The sequence below is a fragment of the Camelus ferus genome, chromosome X, assembly GCF_009834535.1.
Source record: "Camelus ferus isolate YT-003-E chromosome X, BCGSAC_Cfer_1.0, whole genome shotgun sequence".
Classification (NCBI taxonomy): Eukaryota; Metazoa; Chordata; class Mammalia; order Artiodactyla; family Camelidae; genus Camelus; species Camelus ferus.
The window spans coordinates 19,985,628-20,004,853 of NC_045732.1; the positions used below are offsets into that span (position 1 = coordinate 19,985,628).

General features: G+C 46.3%; 1 long non-coding RNA gene across 1 annotated transcript; it reads left to right on the plus strand.

Annotated features, from left to right (window-relative positions):
* Positions 1-10,564: 10,564 nt before the first annotated feature.
* Positions 10,565-15,077, plus strand: LOC116662127. Its single transcript, XR_004318111.1, has 3 exons — positions 10,565-13,191; positions 13,815-13,968; positions 15,028-15,077. It is a non-coding gene; the product is annotated as an uncharacterized LOC116662127 (long non-coding RNA).
* Positions 15,078-19,226: the final 4,149 nt, after the last annotated feature.

Here is a 19,226-nt window from a genome sequence, read left to right on the forward strand (position 1 = left end):
TTGGTCACAGTATTCTATCATTTATGAGATTTGCATTCCTTAACTGACATGGTTTGACCAAAACTGTCACTGGTAAAGCGCTACAAGTTCTCTGTGTCGAGAGACCTAAGCTCTTCAGGCATCTTGGGCAGAGAAGAATCACATTGGCCTGTGCCCTCAGAAGAGGAGGACAAGGAACAGGTATGACCTTGAGTGAGTCCCTTCCCCTTCTGGCCTTTTTCTTCACTTGTAAAAATGTAGCAAAGAGAGAGGGTGGGGAGGTGAGCTTCAGATACCCAAGACCCCCTCCAGTTCACATAGACCCTGGATGTGCCAAAATCTGTGTCTGAAACCTTACATAGACTAAAACAGACAAATGGCTCTTGAGGAAAATTTATCTGCTTCCTCCCCTCGCTGCTTCCAGAATTTAGCTGGAAGGACTTTCATTTTAAGGGCAGTAGGAGTATTGTTCTCAATGACTGGAAGTCTTGCAGGTCAAAGTATTACCCAAGGCCACTCAGAACAAGAGGAAGGTTTGCTGGATTAGGAGGTGTCTCATAAGAGTTCCCAACCCTGGGTAGAGATGTTTGGGAGTAGGGTTTTGTAGGGAAGAGAAAGCCATACTTTGTTAGTTTAGCCCAGTGGTTCTCAACTGGGGGTGAGTGTGCCCTCCAGGGAGTATCTGGCGATGCCTGGGGACACTTGGGGTTGCCACAGCTGGAAGAGGGGGTGCCACTGGCCTCTGGTGGGTAGAGACTGGGACGCTGCCGAACATCCCACCACGCACAGGGCAGCCCCCACAGCACAGAATGATCCAACCCCAGTGTCAGCAGGGCCGAGGCTGAGAACCCGTGATGAAACCATTTCTCGATGGACAGGAGACACGCACCTGGGTGAAGAGGACAGCGGATCACTCTTCTCGACAGCACAAAGCCACCCGCACCAATCAGTAACTGTGAGTGTACATTTAACATAGATCTGCCAGGTGGCCCAGCACACTGGGGTCTGAAGCGGTGCTAACAAGAGATTGATTATGGCATGCCTGCTTTTAAACTTAAAACTCTTTCTTTCACTTCTTGCAATTAGTATGTATCCAGCTGTTAACTGTGAACACAGACAGGAGGGAAACCAGTTGCGAGACTGGGGTTTTTTCTTGTTTTTTGTTTTGTTTTGTTTTGTTTTTATCACCAGGCCCTCTGTGGATAGGGTTACAGTTTTAGCTGGTCCTGTACCGTACACCCAGAATGGATTTTCTTTTTCCTGCTCTTTGCCTGTGTTGTTAAAATTTCTTTTTCAAAGTGTGACAAGATGGTAAATAAGCAAGTAGTTGTTTCTCATGAAGCTGACTAGTTCCATTCCCTCGCACCAACCCGATCCCATCCTTTCAGCTGCTATGTGCTGCAGTCTTTTTCCATTTTTACTCCCATAGTGGGATTTTGGCCATGTTTCCTGAGCCTGACATGTGTAATTCCAGTTTCCAGTACAACCAACGCAAATGTGCCTAGGGACTAGCACTTCCCCTTCAGTGGATGTCTTTTTCTCTTCATGTTTGGGGCTGTTTCTGCTGCCCCTGCAGTGCCAGGCAGCCTTTCTACACCAGCCAGCAGGGACCCCACCTTCACAGTGTACTGGGAAAAGCGGCTTCTTATCTGGCTTTGAGGGAACAGAATTCTCCATTTGCCCTTTAGAAGCAAGTGCTTAAAGCTGAATGACGTATAGGTAGAAAGGAAAGCATCTGTAGCCTGTAATCACATTATACACATCAAGCTGCAAATTTCTCTGTGTTGTATCTGGAGATGCCCTTTTCTCTTTGGATGTCGGCTCTGGTTGGGTGGGAAATGCTGGCTCCACCGCCATCCCTGGGTGTTGAGCCACCGTAGGCCAGCCCCCCACCCCGGCCCCAGAACAGGCTTCTTCTCCCACCCCAGCCACACCCATCCGTGAGCCTTGCCAGGCGTTGTCCTCGCTGGGGTCTTTGGAGAGAGGTTTCACGGTGGGGACTGGCTGTCGCGTTGGGAGACACAGAGTGTTGTGTTGGGACCAGGGTTGTGCTACTGGGGGCAGTAACCCCCTCTGCCTGCCCCCCTTGCCAGCCTTTGATGGAAACCAGAATCTACTGGGCCAGGGATTCAGGATAAGTGCAAAGGACATGCTGCTGCAGCCAGAGCAAGTCTAGGGTTCCCTGGTGGCTCATTTCCACACTCTCTTCCTAGTCAGGAGTTTGCAGCCTTTCATACAAACCTTAAGTAAGAACCATCATCCTGGAACCGTGGTTCCTGATCTGAGGCACATGACACCCCAGGGTGCATAGGCCCATCAGACTCTCAGGCCCCATCATTGTTCTGCTGAAGTCCACAAGCCATTCTCTCCCCGGCCTCACTGCTGTTGCCAGCCAACCTACTGCCAGCTTTCAGCCAGGCAGGATTTCCATCAGGCTTTTGCTCATGACTTAATTTCCCTTCTCTTCTCAAAAAAATGTTTTGGCCAACTAGCCTGAAGAACAGCTTTTCAGAGTCTTTTAGGAAATATAATTAGTTCCCAGGAATGTTGATATTTACTCAGACTTGTCAAGATGGCTTTAGTTGGCTTCAGTTCAGAAATGATAAAAAATTGGAACAAATTACAAAGATCCGTATTTAGGGGTGGTGTTCCTCCTGGTAAGGTAAAACCTAGTTGGTCTAGAGGGGAAAAAAAAGAAAGATTTAAAGAGGATACAGTTACTACCCTAACCAAGGAAGTCCTTGACAGTGAGTAGAAAATTTTAAAGTGAGGTCAAAGATTTGTTTAGATTCAGAGGCAAAACTCTCACACTTTAAGCATGAAAAAATATGTCTGCAATGATGAAAACCCCAAACTCCAAAAAGAAGGAAGGAGGGAAGTGGGGAAGGTTGCCAATTCCTGAGAGACTATGTCAATATAGTCATTATCTTTATAAGTAGCCTAATTAATAAAACAAAGCAGGAAAGGATTTAGATTTCACTTTACAAGTGAGAAAATAGAGGCTCAGAAGAGTTTTCTGCTTCCAGTTTTTAAAGCATCAACAACTCAAAAATATGTACTTTGCAATGATTCTTAAATACTGGGTTTGAAGCCCAATGAACCCACAGGAATTTGGATCCTTTGGGGGCAAAAAACCAGTACGAATTAGTGAAGGGTCGGAATTACAGATTTTTTTCCAATTATTTTCAAGACCATTCCAGTTAACTGGAATGCCCAGAGCACTTGGCACAATGGTAAAGGGGAGATTTCAAGCTGAGGGTGAGGATGCCAAGCCTCTAGAAGCCACACTCAAAAGCTGCTAAGCTGAAAACTTTAACAGCAGGGGAAAAAGTGTTAGAGATCCTTCTGGCTGACTTTACTCCTCGTTAAATAAAAAAAGGCAATTTTCCAGAACAGCTCACTACCACCAGGTCAAATAACTAACCTCCCACATCAGGGGAACAAAACAGAGTGTATCTGAGGTCTTTAGGGTGGCATTTTAATAAATTGAGATTTTATTTTAATGAACAAATTGGTTATTTTGTAGTACATAATATATATGAGTACCTGAAAGAACTAGTTCCAAAATACTGCAAATAATCCATCTGCAACTGTTATTAGACCAGGGGATTTTCACGCAAAGTGAGATTTTTTGAGCTCTGCTCTGCCAAAATTATGAACAAGTTCAAGTTAAAGGAGATGAACTGTTGAGGTTTACTATATTAACCCGACTCGGAGGTTATTTTCCATCCAACTATATTCTATATAGACAGGCAAATAAAAGTGTAGGCTCGCACTGCAGATAATGATGATAAAGGTCACCTGGAGCCTGTCCTCCACCTGCTAAATCATTTCTTTACAAATGTAAGTTTTGATAACCCAGTCAATTAGTCGGAATGCCATGAGACCCTTTCCATCGGTAGCGCGTGCTGCCAGTCCTGAATGGTGTCAGGAATTCAGTTTTATTTATAACTCTTCAAATAAGGAACTTGAAAAGATTTTTTCAATGCAGAAATTTTCATTAGGACACATTTCAAGCCATATTAAGAACCACCACAATGAACAGACCAGATTCTTTGAGAGTAGGGACTGAATCTTATGTATCTCAAGGTCTCTCCACCTCGGCACTATTGGCATCTGGGGCTGGGTGGTTCTCTGCTGTGGGCGCTGTCCTGTGCATGGTAGGATGTTCTAGCAGCTCCTCTGGTGTCTACCCGTGAGATGCCAGTAGCACCCCTCCCCCTGCCCCAATTGTGACAAGAAAAATGTCTCCAGACATTGCCAAGAGTCCCCTGGGGGAAAAGTCACCCCTGGCTGAGAACTACTACTGTGTCTCTAGGATCTGTCTAACACCTGGACCACAGCAGGAGCTCAAAATTCTTTGAAGAATGAATTTAATCAAGAAACAGAGAGCGTAGCTCTGGTCTCTGGTGCCCTACTCGTATTTTCTGGTTTACTAACTCGAGGCTGATCTGACTAGGAAACTATTACTGGGAACCTCCATTCATCCATCCAAAGGGCCATCACTCATCCAGCATATAACAGGGCCTTCTAGAAGTTTCTCCCTAGTAAACATGGTTCAGCAAGACTACTCCCCGTCAGAGAAAGGTGAGGCACTCACTCAGCCAGTTCTGAAAGGTTACCTCATGATTTTACCCACACCATGAAACTGGAAGGACCCATTATCCAAAACTCACCCCATGATGACTGTTCATCAGTCTTATTTCCAAGAGCAGCATGACCCAGGAATTTACAAACACAGCCAAGAAGTTGGGTGTGTTTTTCCCCCTCATGTTTTACCTAAATCCTTGCTGTAATCAAGCCCAGTTTTTTGTTTGTCCTTAATGGAAACGAAGGCCAAATCTCCTTTTAGTAGTTTCCTATTTAAACACCAGATCTTTTCGCAGCCTCCTTCCCTTCCCATCTCCTCTCGCACTCTCTCAGCTCCTACTTTATACTCCCTTTTTCACCTTGGCTGCTCTTTCCCCAGTTTCCCCATCATATGGTCTAACGACCTCTGAACTCAGAATTAGGGGACCAGTTTCCCAGCCATCATTCCCTCCTCTGGAAGGGAAGTTGGGCCCCCTCTGGCAAAACAGTCAAGGATCCAAGGCTCCATCCCAGCACCATCCTCGCAATGCAGAAACTCAGCCCCTGATTACAGAATGTCAGCAGGTGTTAGCCCCCCACGTGGCCACAATGGCACTGGAGACAATTGAAGTGTTGAAGTGCCCCAGGGAATTCAGTCTTCCTTGAGGCCAGACCAGCACTCAAGTTAACAGGTTTTTTTTGTTAACAAGCGATTTTTTTTCTAAATGCAGCTTTATGATTTCAAGTACTGCACTCATGGCAACCAGCTAACAAGGTCTTGCCTGGCAGAAGTCCTTGGGGGAATCGTCTTAACACAGGGATAACATTGTTTGTAAAGAGGGTATCAACTCTTTGTAAGTGAATGGTGCTCCTAACGTACTTGAGAGTGGGTGAGAACAGTCTGTTTTCTTTGTGTGGCTGGGGAATGCCACCAGGCAGGCAGTGGGCGAACCAGATAATGGACGGCTAATTCTTTAAGCTCCGAGACCTTTTATTGCAACTGTTTTCAATGGGAATCTTTTCAAAATGCATCAAGCATCTGGCAGAGGAAACCCTTCCTTGACTCGGTCATTGTTCTGGCATTGCTGCCTGGCCTGGGCTGGAAGGCCACGATGCCCCCAGGCCGCCAGGGAAGGAGAGCTGTTTGTCTCCGGCAGTGCTGACTCTCTGGTCCCCAGCACCTCCTCCAGGCTGGTGCCTCTCTTCTTTTTCATTCAAAACAAATCTTTCCCAAATGTGTCCCTTCTCAGTGTCCATGACAGCAGGGGATCCTGGACAACAACTGCTGGCCAACTGGTTCTCATCCACAAGCTGACCCATAGCAGGAAAGGTCCCCACTCCCTTAGCAAGTGTCTCCTCTCCGTCCTGCAAGGCCCTGCCCCCATGCTGCCTCTGGGAAGATATCCCCAGCGCCTTTCCTCCCTCTCCGTGCTCCCCTGAGCCCCACTGCAGGGGAGTGACACTGCTAGGGAAGGCTCTCCAAGTAGAAGTGGCTGCCCAGTCCTCAGCTCTTGGCCCACGGCGGCGCGGTGCAGAGGAGCCTGGAGAGCCTCGGCAAGTGCTTACTGAGTTGAAACAGAGTGCCTTCTTCACTCTTTACCACTTCGTGGCTCTGGGGGCCCCTGCCCTGGGCTTGGCTACTGTCAGGCACTTCGGCTTTGGGCCTAACCTGGATCTTGATTGAAGGTGATCTGTGCAAGCCCGAGACCAACAGGGCTTTGTGTTTTAGACGTGCACTCCCTGCCCCCTCGCCCCCCGCCTGTTTATTTACTCTTTACACCGTCTCTTGTTGCCACTGTGAAGGTTAAAATCCTGCAGAGCCCGCTTGAGACACTGCAAATTTCCGAATTAATGAAGTTTTAATCAATGTTTCACTTAAGTTCCTTCTTTCTCCCTCCCTCCTTCCCTCTCCCTCCTTCCCTCTCTTCCCTTCCTCCCTTTCTTCCTCCCTTTCTTTCTTTCTTCCCTTTCTTCCTCCCTTTCTTCCTTCCTTTCTCCCTCCCTTTCTTTCTTTATTTCCCTTTTCTTTTTCTTTTTTTTTTTTTTAAATTCCAGCAGTGCTGCCTCTGTGGAATTTTCCAAGTGACAATAATTACGAAGGGAGCCCTGGCTGCCTCTCCAACCTCACCTTCCTGGCCCTGCAGAGCTGGGGGGTGCTGGTACCCGCGTCTCCCTCCTTAGATTTCCGGACACGCCTTGTCCTCATCCTCTTGTCGCTTTTGCTGCCTCTTCCTTTGGCCCCTCCCCAGATGCTGATGCTGACGCTCCCCATCTTTCTCCCTCCACCCTCCATCGCTGACTCTGTTCTGGGCCCAGAGCTCTTCCTGTTCCTGCGCTCTCCTGCGGTGACCTCAACCTTCTCCTAGTTGTTTCCAACATCTTTATTGTGTTTATGCCTCCATCTCTAGCCCCGACTTCTCCTTCTCTCTATCGCTTTTCATTCTCTCTCTCTCTCCCTCCAAACTCAGATACCCAAGGTCCAACCTGCCATCTTCACAGGGAGGTCATAGAGGTACCTCAGGCTCATCATCTGCCAAACTTAACTCAGCATCTCCCTTCCTCCCCCTTGGCCCAGACCCCACCATGCTGCCCTGCTCTACTGCCGCCCTCTTCCTGGTTGCCCAGTGGGAAACGTGGACGTGTCCTCCACGACTCCTCCCTCACCTTCACCTCCCGCGTGCCTTGTCTTGCTAACCTTGCCTCCTCGGGATTCCTCAAGTCCATTATTCCTTTCCTCCACACTTCTTGTCCTTGACTCAGCCCACATCACCCTTTGCCTCAACTTTGGAAATGGCCTCAGAACTGGGTAAGCCCGAGCCTCCATTTTCAGCCCCCGCCCCAGATCTCTCTTTTATACTTTCACTGGAATAGTTTTGGTAAAAATCAAGTCTGACCATGTCATCCTGCTGCATAAAAGCGTTTGGTGTTGGATGCACCCCGCTACCCCGCCAAGGCCTCCCATGCCAGGCCTCCTGAGATCGGCCCCAGACCACCTCTGTGGCTGGAGCTCCGCGCGTCGCCCTCATGTGTAAGCTCCAGGAATACGGAAGGTTGACGGTCCCCAGCACAAGCCTCTGTGGTTCTACTCTTGAGTGCCCTGTCACTCTTTCCCCACCTTCTTACTCTGTCTAATCCTTTAAGATTTAGCTCCAAACAACACCTCCTTCAGAAAGCTTTCCACGACTGCTCTAGCAATAGCTAAGGGCCGTCTCCTGCCCTCCCATAGCGACACATGCATAAGAATATCGTCTTGTCCGCCTCATTTGATTGGAAATATGCCTCTGTCCACCCCACTACACCATAAACTAGAGCCAGGGTCAAGGCCACTGCATGTCATATGCCTAGCACAGTGCTTGGCATTTAGGGGACCCTCAATAAATGTGTGTGGACTGAACTGAGCCCTTCTTAAACGGATCAGTACAGCCTGTGGAAATCCAGATATACATAAATATCTGCAATCTATAATTCACTTTGTAAAAAAAAAAAAAGATGTACTGATGGATTCTTTTAAAGCATATGGTTCCCGATGCTTCAAAAGAAGGTGGATTCTTCAAATGTGGTTTCTGCACTTTTCTAGAAATATACTTAGGACATACGGCAATCCATAGTTAAAATCTCATCAGTGGTGTACAAGGAAAATGTTTTGGCATGTACCTCCTCAGACTTTGTGGATTTATTTGTAAGTTACAGACATGGACCATAAAAGCATAGATTATAAAATATGTGCAAAAATCAAAATTTTCAAAGAATGAAACAAATATAAAGAGGTTCAATATTTTCTTTCTTCACCCCAGTTCGTCATCTTATGTACCCCACTGGGTTATCATGAAATGAAAATATTCTAAACCTTTCAGCTGAATGAATGAACCTTTAAATCCAGGCAATGCTCTGTCTTGAAATGTGGAAAATACCCAGGCACAAGATGTTTCTGTATCAGCATTAGGAACAGTTGGTGTCACTACACCTGTGACACAGGGGGTGACTGGGGACCCTGGGTCGAAGTTAGTACCAGCTTTAGAGCTGCAGAGTCTGGGTTAAGTTCCCACCTCCGCCTCCTCCTGGCTGTATGACTTCAGGCAAGTCACTTAACCTCTCCACCCCCATTTCCTGATCTGTAAAATGGGAGTGAGACAGTATCCTCGAGTACGAGTACGCACGTGCAGGGCCCCAAGCACAGAGCGCTTCATAAATGAGTTCCTATTATACTTGTTTACCGATAGTAACAGAGGAGTGAGGCCAACACAGTGCAGGTCGTGGAAATGCCTGATTTACAAAGCCTTTCACTGCAGCTAGTATATTTTTAGATTCCACTTTGCCCCGCATAGATGGGTTTCTAGCCAGGCACTGCTCTGCTCCTCCAGACTACTGATGAATAGCTGAAGCGACATAAATGTCATCTCATTGTCCCTTTGGCCTGAGAGAAGGGTTGATCTCTCCAACATCAGCTGGAAAATGGACGAGTTAGAAAAGGAGAAAAAGAGACGAGACTGGGAGAAAAAACTTCGAGGGCAAGATCTCTGTTTTGGGTTCGTCATCTGTAAAACCGTGAGTCAGGTGCCTTTCATGTGGGGGCTGATGATACCAGGCACATGCCCAGGGCCTGTAAGTGGGAGGGGAACATGGTCACCATTCCCTTCCTCTCCTGCGGTGGACAGGCCCCCAGGGTGGGCATGGGGGTGGGGGGGGGCAGGCTGTGTCCAGAGGCTGCCACCCAGCCCCAGGGCCCACTGCAGGCCATGCCCCAGGGGAGGCTTCGTAGTGGGCCCGTGGGCCTGTGCAGCCCCATAAGCCTGCAGCCTGGTGAGCAGGGCGACGGGCCCTTATGCCCAGGAAACCTTAAAAAGCTATATACTCCCTTTATCAAACCCTTCCTATAAATTTCTGATGTCTCAGAGAAGAGAAATCTACTATTCGAGTTAGAAATATAAATTCGCTTGACAAGAGATAACAGCAGTTTCTATTGTCAATGAGAGAGTTTTCTTGGGTGCCCTTGAAACACAATCTCCCACGTGGGCAACCTTTCAGGAACACAGCTACTAAATACACCCGGGGCAACTGTGTTTGAAATAAGTACAGAAAAGGATTTCGGAGGTGAGTATAGAAAAGGAATCACTCATCCTGTGTAAGAGCTGCTGACCTCTCCAGCACAGGAAGAGGAGCCTTTGTAGCAAAAAAAAAAAAAAAAAAAAAATCATCTAAAAGTCAAAACAGCTGCTTCTCTGTGCCCTGGCCCCACGCCGTCTGAGCCGAGGGACAGCGCCCTCTGCCGGCAGCCACGGCGACAACAGGGCCCTCCCGGACGGAGTGGTCGGGACACAGGCACCCGGCTAGTGTCTGGAGGAAGCTGGTTTGAGGGCATCTTAGATCATGCATGGAAGGATCCAGGCTGAAAATCCTCAAGGGCCCAGGTTTTCAGGAAGGAGCCTCCTCACCCTCTAGTAACAGAAAACTGTGTTCCAGGAAGCCAGGGAGAGGCTCTCCGGCCCAGGCCTTTCCAGCTTCTCTTACAGGTAGAAATAGGAGCAGAGGTACGCCGTTTGCTGCACAGTGAATGGAGCTGAAGCCACGACCTCGACGTTCGTGGGGATGAGAAAAATAGAGCTGAGAAAGGTTGGTGGGGCTCTGGGGATGCAACAGAGAGGACAATGGAAAGAGCGGTCCTCAAGGGAGCTGGAAGAGGAAGGGTGGGCGAGCTGTGGAGCCCAGACTCCAGCCACTGCCCCTGAGGGAGGGCGGCCAGGGCACTAGTCACTGTTCCCGACCCTGGCTGCACCCAGAATCGCCGGGGGAGCTGTAACAGCTTCTGAAGGGCCCAGCTCTGCTCTCCATGCAGTGCCCAGCACAGAAGTGGTGACCAGCTGTGTTCTCTTTGTAAAGATGGAAAGGCCCAAGGAGGCACAGAGCACAGCCTGCGTCCCAGTGGTTGTGAAACTGGATCCCTTCCACTGGCTCCTTGACACCGAGATGGGGGGTGGGGGGGAGGGGAGTTGGGGGGTTGGGGGATGAGAGTGGGGGGGGTGTGTGTGAGAGAAGAGGGGAAAGGGAAGAACAGGCTGCGATGGGGGCGGAGAACAGGAAAGACCCTCGAGGAAGGACACGGGGTAAATAAAAGCCAACCACTCTGTGTTTTCATATATTTAAGCCTACATTTTAAAATTGGGAGCTTTCACATTAAAATCGGCTTTTGAAAAATTAGAAGAACTGTCACCTAAGACTCAAAATCTTGCATGGCAACAGGTGGGCTGCAGCCAGACGAAGCCCCTCCCAGTCACCTGGGCACACCTAGGTGCCACCCCCAGCCAGCTCCTCCCAGTGAAGCCACCCACCTGGCCCAGCCCCGGAGCATGTCTGCAATCATTTTAGCCTGAAAAAATGTTTAAAGCCTTGGGGTAGAAACAATGTTAGGTGTTCATCAGATCTTCCATTTTCTTCTTCCTCTTCTTGGGAAAACCACTCTACCCAGCTCTCTTGCACATAAGGAGGGCCACGTAACTAGTTTTCCCAGTGGGCTCTGAGTAGGAGTGCCGCACGTCACCTCTGAGCAACCAGAACATTCTCGGAGGCCATGTGTTACATGGGCAGAGTCACACAAAAGAAGCAGTAGCTGTGGCGAATCAGACTGCCTGGGAGAAAAGCAAAGCCGCTGAGATCTCAGGGCTTGTTTGTTACTGCAGCAGAGCATAAGTTTATGCTGAACGATCTAAGTGTAGTGACCAAAACCGCATCTCAGTCAGGCAGTTTACTTGTTATTACATTACAGAATAATAAAGCTTAAAAATCCTTCACACTATTGTCATGAGAGTATCCATTCAGCAGGTAATCAGGGAACTATACACATTTGGCAGTGTCCGGAGTGGAACTCAGTGCTGACTGCCGCCGCTGCCCACCCGCCCATAGTTAGTTCCCTGATGGGGGGACGCTCACATGTCACTGACTGGCTTGAGCATTTCAGGAAGGGATTATATCCGGACACTCTTTTCCAGACCAGAGTCATTCCTTGTGTTCCTGCACTTTTTCTAACAGAAACAGTGCTATTGTTTCACCAGCATTCACGCTAACATCTGAAATACATTGGTATAAAAATGAATGAAGCGAGATGCAGCACTGGACACCAGTAAGCCTCACTTAATGAACGCTTCTGAATGGTGATACTCATGTGCTGGTTATACATTATAGGTCCATTTTCCATGTAGAAACAAGATATATACTCATGTTTAGGAAAAGTAAGCAACATCAAAGTATTTTTAAAGGACTAAAAGGAAAAAAAGAAAAAGAAGAACTCAATCTACACGTACAGACATAACTTCCCTGTAAAGCATATGCTGTAACTCCTTATTCTTCCTGGGACTTGACCTCATTCGGTCACTCACAAACATTGAACACAAGTGAAAACAAGACCCCCGTACTCCTCAGGGAGAAGATCTAAAAATAACTACTGGAGCAGGATGCATGTATCAAATAGTTCTGGCAGCAAGAAGAAACTTTCCATATTTTCCTTTTCAGGGAAGAGCATTCACTCCTTCAAAATCTCACTGGGACTTGTGGCGAAGATTTTCACAATTCAGATTTGAGAGATCAGGACTTTAAACAGAATACTGCGTGTATGCAGGATGATATCAGGGAATTGTTAAGTTTGTAATAAACTGAATTTTAGGACAGTTTTAAATTTACAGAAAAGTTGCTAAGATAGTAGAGAGAGCACCCATACCTATTTTCCCCTATTGTTAGTATCTCAGATTATGGTACACTTGCACAACTAATGAATCAGTATTGGTGTATTATTATTCACTAAAGCACACGTATTCGCATTTCCTTGCTATTCACCCTTTTCTGTTCCAGGATCCCATCCAGGATACCATATTACGTTTAGTCATCATGTCTCCTTGGGCTCCTCTGGGCTGTGACAGTTTCTCAGACTTTCCTTGTTTTTGATGACCTGGGCAGTTTTGAGGAGGACTGGTCAGGTATTTTGCAGAATGTTCTCCAGTTGGGACTTTTCTGATGATTTTCCTCATGATGAAACTGGAGTCATGGGTTTGGGGAGGAAAACCACAGAGGTAAGGTGCCATTCTCACCGCAGCATATCAAGGGTATGTACCATCAGTGTGATGACTTATTGTTGATGGTGACCCTGATCGCCTGGCTGAAGGAGTGGTGGTCAGGTCTCTCCACTGTAAGCTCCCTCTTTTCCCCCCTTTTCATACCGTCCTCTTGGGAAGGAAGTCTCGCTGCACAACACACACTTAAGGAGGTGGGGAGTAGCACCCCACCTCCTTGAGGGTGTGTCTGCATAATCTGGGATTCTTCTGCACAGATTTGTTTCTTCTCCGTTTGTTTATTCAGTCATTGGTTTACAGCTGTGTGGGCTCAGGGATATTTATTTTATGCTTTGGGTTATAATCTAGTACTACATTGCTGCTCAAACAGTTACAGATTTGGTCACTGGGAGTTCTTTCAGTTGGTTCCTGTGTCCCTTTAACATACGTCATCCTTTTGCTTTTTACGAGCCCATACTTCTGACGCTACAAGACTCATCTTGTATATTCTGTTTCAGTCCTAGAATCGGCCATTTGTTCAAGGAGCCCTGGTTCTGCTCACTACAGAATGGTGTTAAAATGATTAATTTTTAAAGTATGATAAATGGTATGGTCACTTTTTTAGTTTCTTTATCTTCTAGATATACATACGGACCTTTTTATAGATTAAACAATCTAACACATTTGCTTCAAAACAACGTGGAGATGGGACATGTGGATGGGAGTGTGGAGCTAAAAAGATAGGTTATGAACTAATCATTATTGAAGCTGGGTGATGTCCCTCTGAATATTCCTATTTTTACAAGTACTTGAAATGTACTACAATAAGCTTTTTTTTTTAAGAAAGGAATAGTTGATAGAGCTAATATTTGCTCATTGAATCAGGTGACTTATAGGAGATACCAACAGCGAGCACAACTCTGACCTTCTATAGTTTTAAATCCCAATTCCAAAGCAGGAAAAAGGGGGCTCCTAAATAGGAGAGAAAAGTATTAGCCTGGCTCAATAAAAATGGAACGGCCCAGCAACTGGTCTGCAGACATAAGATATAAATTGTCAGTAAGACATGGGACAGCACTGTTAAACTTGTTTTTAAGTGTTTACAGCTCATAGTTACATCTTCAAATCCTAGTCAACACACGCAACACACTGACAGATTTATTGCAAGTACTTGGTTTGCGTTTTTGAGAAATCTTTCAGTATATTCATCAAGATTATGGACTCTCTCAGTTCTCCTACAGCAAGGTCCCAATCTCTGGCCTGTCTGCCTTGGCCACGAGAGGCCTGTGGATCAGCCATCTCCCATTACTGTTCACACATATCTGAGCTGCTCCCTGGTGGTGGTGGGGGAGCCACACTGCATTCATGGAGGACAAGCATCAATGTAAGTTCTTCTATTTTAAACTGGGAGATAGGCTGGAAATGGCCTTTTTTTTTTTTTTTTAAGAATTTTGCTTTTGTGTTCTTTTGTTCCTTCAATCGACATCTAAGTATCTATTATGTAGGAGATACTATGCTAAATCCTGGGAATACAAAAATAAAAGTTATCAGCCCTGGAAGTGCTCCTAAGAAAGAAATTTAGCATTTCTGAAATGGCATCTGGCAGCGAACTCAGGAAACAACAGACTAGGGGGCCCAGAAGAGAGAGAGGCGTGAGAGGTAGGATGCGTGGGACCAGGTGACCTCAGGGGTGCAGGGCTGTGGACGAGGAGCTGAGGTCAACACTGGCAGTCACTCTGCCAGGTGCCTGGCTGCATCCGTCGGTGAGGTGCTGTTAACAACGCAGGGACAGGAGAAGGGGAGCTCGGCAAAGGAAGGTGGGAAAAGATTCAGGTGTGGTGAGCATGGGCTTGCAGGTGGAGACATCAGTAGACACTTGGATATGCAGGCCGAGAACTCAAGGAGAAAGTTCAGGAAAGAAGCTGTAGCTAGGAACGTAGGGGTGCTTATTGTTTTTCTTGTTAGCATTTCGGAAGTATCTCATTAACGTCTAATTTTACGGCCCAGACTGTAGCCTGCAGTAATTTTGTCTTCTATAATTCTGAGTGTTCTTTGTAGCTCAGTATGCACTGTGTTTTGTGAACCCTCTATGGATTCTGATAAACAGTGAATTCTCCTTTTGAATCTAATGTCTATCAATAATGCCTTTTAAATTGTATCAGTGTCTGCCCTTTTATTTTGCTTCCTTGTGTCAAAAGCTGAAAGATACAATAACGATTTTTTTTCTATTGCAATTATATTAAATTATGCATGTGGTCTATCTGGTTTTGCTTTCTACTTTTGATTCTATGTAATTGGTTTTATACAGTTCATGATCTGTCTTCCCTGTACTTGAAGCTCTGACCAATGTAAGGACTCCTGATGCGTTGACTGCTATTTGCCTATAATTCTACCTTTCATGTATCAGTATTACGATTGTGGCCTACTTTTTGTTTATTTGCAGATCAGTTTCTGTCCAGCCCTTTATTTATAATGTCGAAAGTGAACGATAAGGTAGGTACAAGCATACAAGACCTATCCTTGAATCTTCTTAATATGGGCATTTAATCTATTTATACCTAATATTAAATTAAGTTGGTCTCCTGACACATGCTATGCTTTTTTATTAAGGTTTTGTTGTTTCTGCCTCCCACTAAGTGGCAATGTGTTATTTCCTTTGATCTTCCTTGTAATTAAACAATTATAAAAGCAATACACTGCAGACAAATCAGAAGGTAAAGAAGCAGAATGAAATGAAATATACTCAGAACCCTACCTACCTGTAGACTCCCACAGTAAACATGTTTGTATGTATCTTCCAAAACATCTTCTAGATACGTAAGCACATCTATGTACAAGCACACAATAGAACCCTCTAGAGAAGTCATGCTACATCTGCTTCTGTGACCTACTTAGATCAACAAATCATCAGTGTCTTTCCATGGAAATAAATCTCTTCTACTTAATTTTCAAAGTTTTCTTATTGTGGACCTAGTCAGGCTTTTTATATGTGTTTTCCAACGGCCCTCTGGATGTGTTGTACTAAACTTACTTCTCATCAGCATGAATATTTCATATTTTTTCAACTTTGCTAATTTGATAAAAAGTGAAGAATAACATGCATCCTGTTTTAATTTGAACTTGTTTGATTAGTAGTCAGGTTGAACATTTTCATGTTTTCTTAACATTTTTATTTAAGGATTCAATCTGTGACAAAGGTGGTTTTTTACTATTTGGGGAAGATGTCTTGTTCAGTAAATGGCATGCAGTTGATTTACCATAGGGGAAAAGATTAAGGTTTCTGATAAAATGATCACCAGATGTATTTATGACGTGTTAAAAAGAAACCCAGAAACGCACTAAAAGAAATGTAGGTGGGTCTCTGCAGACTCTTACAATCCGCAGGGTGCTTGGCCTCAGCGCACATCTCCCTTCCGCCCTGTGGCTCATGGTCCTCTGATCCTGGCTGAAAGGACACCCTCTCAGACTCGGGAGAAAGGTGTATCTCGTGTATCTCTCATGGCTGCTTCACCTTGGCTGCATCTTGTACACTAATAAATTACCCAAGTATCTGTATTTTTTTTAACACCGTCTTCCCAGACAGTTTCAGGTCAGGGATCTCACCAATTTTGTTTACTCTTAGATGCCGAGCTGCCTGCCAATCATTTAGTACCTTTCTTTAGGGTACTTTCTCCTACCTCCACTTTTTAAAATACATGTACAAAAAACACCATTCCCAGCACGTGCTCCTGGCCAGGCCCTTGTGTGCGTCGGCTTCCACCGACAGCGCTGCGCCTGCGCGGTCTGGGTGCACCAGCCGCCCGCCCACCGCCGAGAGCTGCATGCCTTTCCGCTGTCTAGGCTCCAGCGCTTGGCTGGGGGTCTGGGCACTGCTGGAACTGATGTCACCGAAGGAAAAAGCAGGAAGTGGAGCTTGGGCCAAGCCACGAATGACCACACTTCACGGGGGGAGAGGGTATATTGGCAAAAACCAACCGTGAGAGGCTTTTTCAGGCATATGTAAGAGAGACTTGCTTGTATTTCTAAGTCCTCCGACGCCGATCCAGGGAACAGGGCGGCTCTCGGGTAGGGAGGATGTGCCAACCAGGGCCCGCCTTCGGAGTGCGTGGCAGACAGCTTGGTTCCTCTCCCTTGCAACGTGACGTTTCCCCTGTTTTGTCCAGCAACTTGATGAAACTGAATCTTGAAAAGGTTCTTGAAAAAAAAAAAACCTCTGAAAGACAAAGGGATTTATTTCCTTTCCCCCTTTTTCCCACCCGTATCTTAAGGCTTTCCCCTCAGTACCCCCTAGCAGCCCTAAGGCCAGAGAAGGTAGTCCCGCAACACCTGAGTTGCGTCTAGTACAGCAGGGAGACACGGCCAGCTGGGCCGCGTGTGCGCTCCCTGCTCAGAGCTGCTTCTGAGGTGCTCTTTCATCAAGCCGCTGGGCAACACGGGAAACGCGGGGAAGCCTCAGCCTCGGAGGTCTTATAAACATAAGCAGGTCCCAGCAGCGCTCTGTGGAATCAGCCCTAAAAACTTAAACATACTTCATTTATTCAGCCAACTGTGAGTACAGTCCCTTATGTATGTGGAAAAAGCAGCGCTTTTCCTCCCATAGTCGAGGTTCCTAGTCGTGATGTTTAATTTTTAATTTCTAATAATATGACAGAAGGACATGGCTTTTTCATGCTTACAGAGGGAGTCTGTATGGTCAGGCCACCCAAGATGGCTGTTCTCTTGCTCTGGGTACATCCCTTGCTCAACCAGTGCCTGCTTCACCTAATCTTTATTTTGTTAATTATGCTCCTTACCTTTTAACAGAGGTACTGGGGATTGAACCCAGGACCTCGTGCATGCTAAGCATGCGCTCTACCATGGAGCTCTACCCTCCCCCAACACCTAATCTTTAGATCAGAACATCTCCACCTGGAGAGCTTCTCAAAAGGCCATGAGGGGCGTGCCCTTCTGCTGTTTTCCCTGTTAACTGGTAAGCCCACCTGACATCAATTCCTGTAACTGGGACCCTCCCCTTCTGGGAGCAAAGCCTGCCGCCTTCCTCTGCTGCCAACAGCGGGCTGTCTCTCCAGGACTTTCTTCAGACGTGTAAGTTCCCCCGTGGGTGAAACCACTGATGTCTCTGCTGCCGACTCCAGGCTCGCTCTTTGGTCTTGAAACTGGGAGACTACGGGCCTTGCAGGCTCCAGTACTTTCTTCAGACGTGTAAGTTCCCCCGTGGGTGAAACCACTGATGTCTCTGTTGCCGACTCCAGGCTCGCTCTTTGGTCTTGAAACTGGGAGACTACGGGCCTTGCAGGCCGCGGGGTGCAGCCCAGCAATTGGCGTAGCAGCCAGGAGACCGAGGAAACGCCCGTGAGCGCCGAGATGTCGGGAAATAAGGAGGAGGGATGGGAAGTTGCGGGAGGAATCCTGGGGTGGCCGTCTACTCACACATGGGGCCTGAAAGTCCCGGGGTGCTTTCCGAAATTTGGGGGGAGGTCCCAGGGTGGCTGTGCACTCGTTCGTTCAGGGGCCCTGCGGGGGTGGGGGGTGTTGTCCTTGTAAATGAGGGACGTCCAGGGAGTGCGGAGGACGCGGACACCCCTCAGGTTGTGAGGAGATACTGGCCACCGCGACAGAGGAAGAAAAGTTAGTCGGTGAGGCCACAGCTGTGGGCTGGCGTTGCGTTTTCTGTTAAGAGAGGGAGCTAACAGCTGAGGCCAAGGTGAACTTGAATGCTGATTCCTATTCTGCTGAAAGTGAGGCATGTGAATGATAGGTATTATTGTCTAGTATTGTTACTGGTTTAAACTGAATTGGCTATAAACTGAAGAACAAATCCCTGAAAATGTCCAAGATGGGACTCTTGAAATTCTAAAACTGGTTTTTGCGTATGGCGTCAGAGGAACTTCGCTTTCTAGAAGGAATTGGTATTTCTCCTCCTTTGGCTTAAAGATGTATATGATCTACCTGGGCTCTCAGGAACTTTAATCATCTGATCCCTGAGAATGAAAAAAAACAAAGAGGCCTTTTAATTAAAAAAATTTTTAGTATTATTTTTATTGAAATGTAGTTGATTTACAATGTTGGTTTCTGGTGTACAGCAAAGTGATTCAGTTATACATACATATATTCTTTTTCAGATTCTTTTCCATTATGGTTTATTATAAGATATTGAGCGTAGTTCCCTGTGCTATACAGTAGGACCTTGTTGTTTATCTATTTTATATATAGTAGCTAGTGTCTGCTAATCCCAAACTCCTAATTTATCCCTCCCCGCCAACTCTCCCTTTTGGTAACTGTAAATTTGTTTTCTATGTCTGTGTCTGTTCTGTAAAGTTTATTTGTATCATTTTTTAGATTCCACATATAAGTGATATCATGGTATTTGTCTTTCTCTGACTTAAACTTCACTTAGTGTGATCATCTTTAGGTCCATCCATGTTGCTGCAAATGGCATTATTTCATACAAAAAGAGGCCTTTTTAAGCTTTAGCAGGAAAACTAAGACCTCTGTGTCTGTATAGATGTATGTCTGTGTGTACCTTATAAATATAAGCTGTCTCTCCCTCCAAATGGCATCGCCAAGATTGTTTTGTGGATGAGCGCTATTTAATTGGCTTTAAAGAAATTAAGCATTTATATAAATTCTCAGACACACACA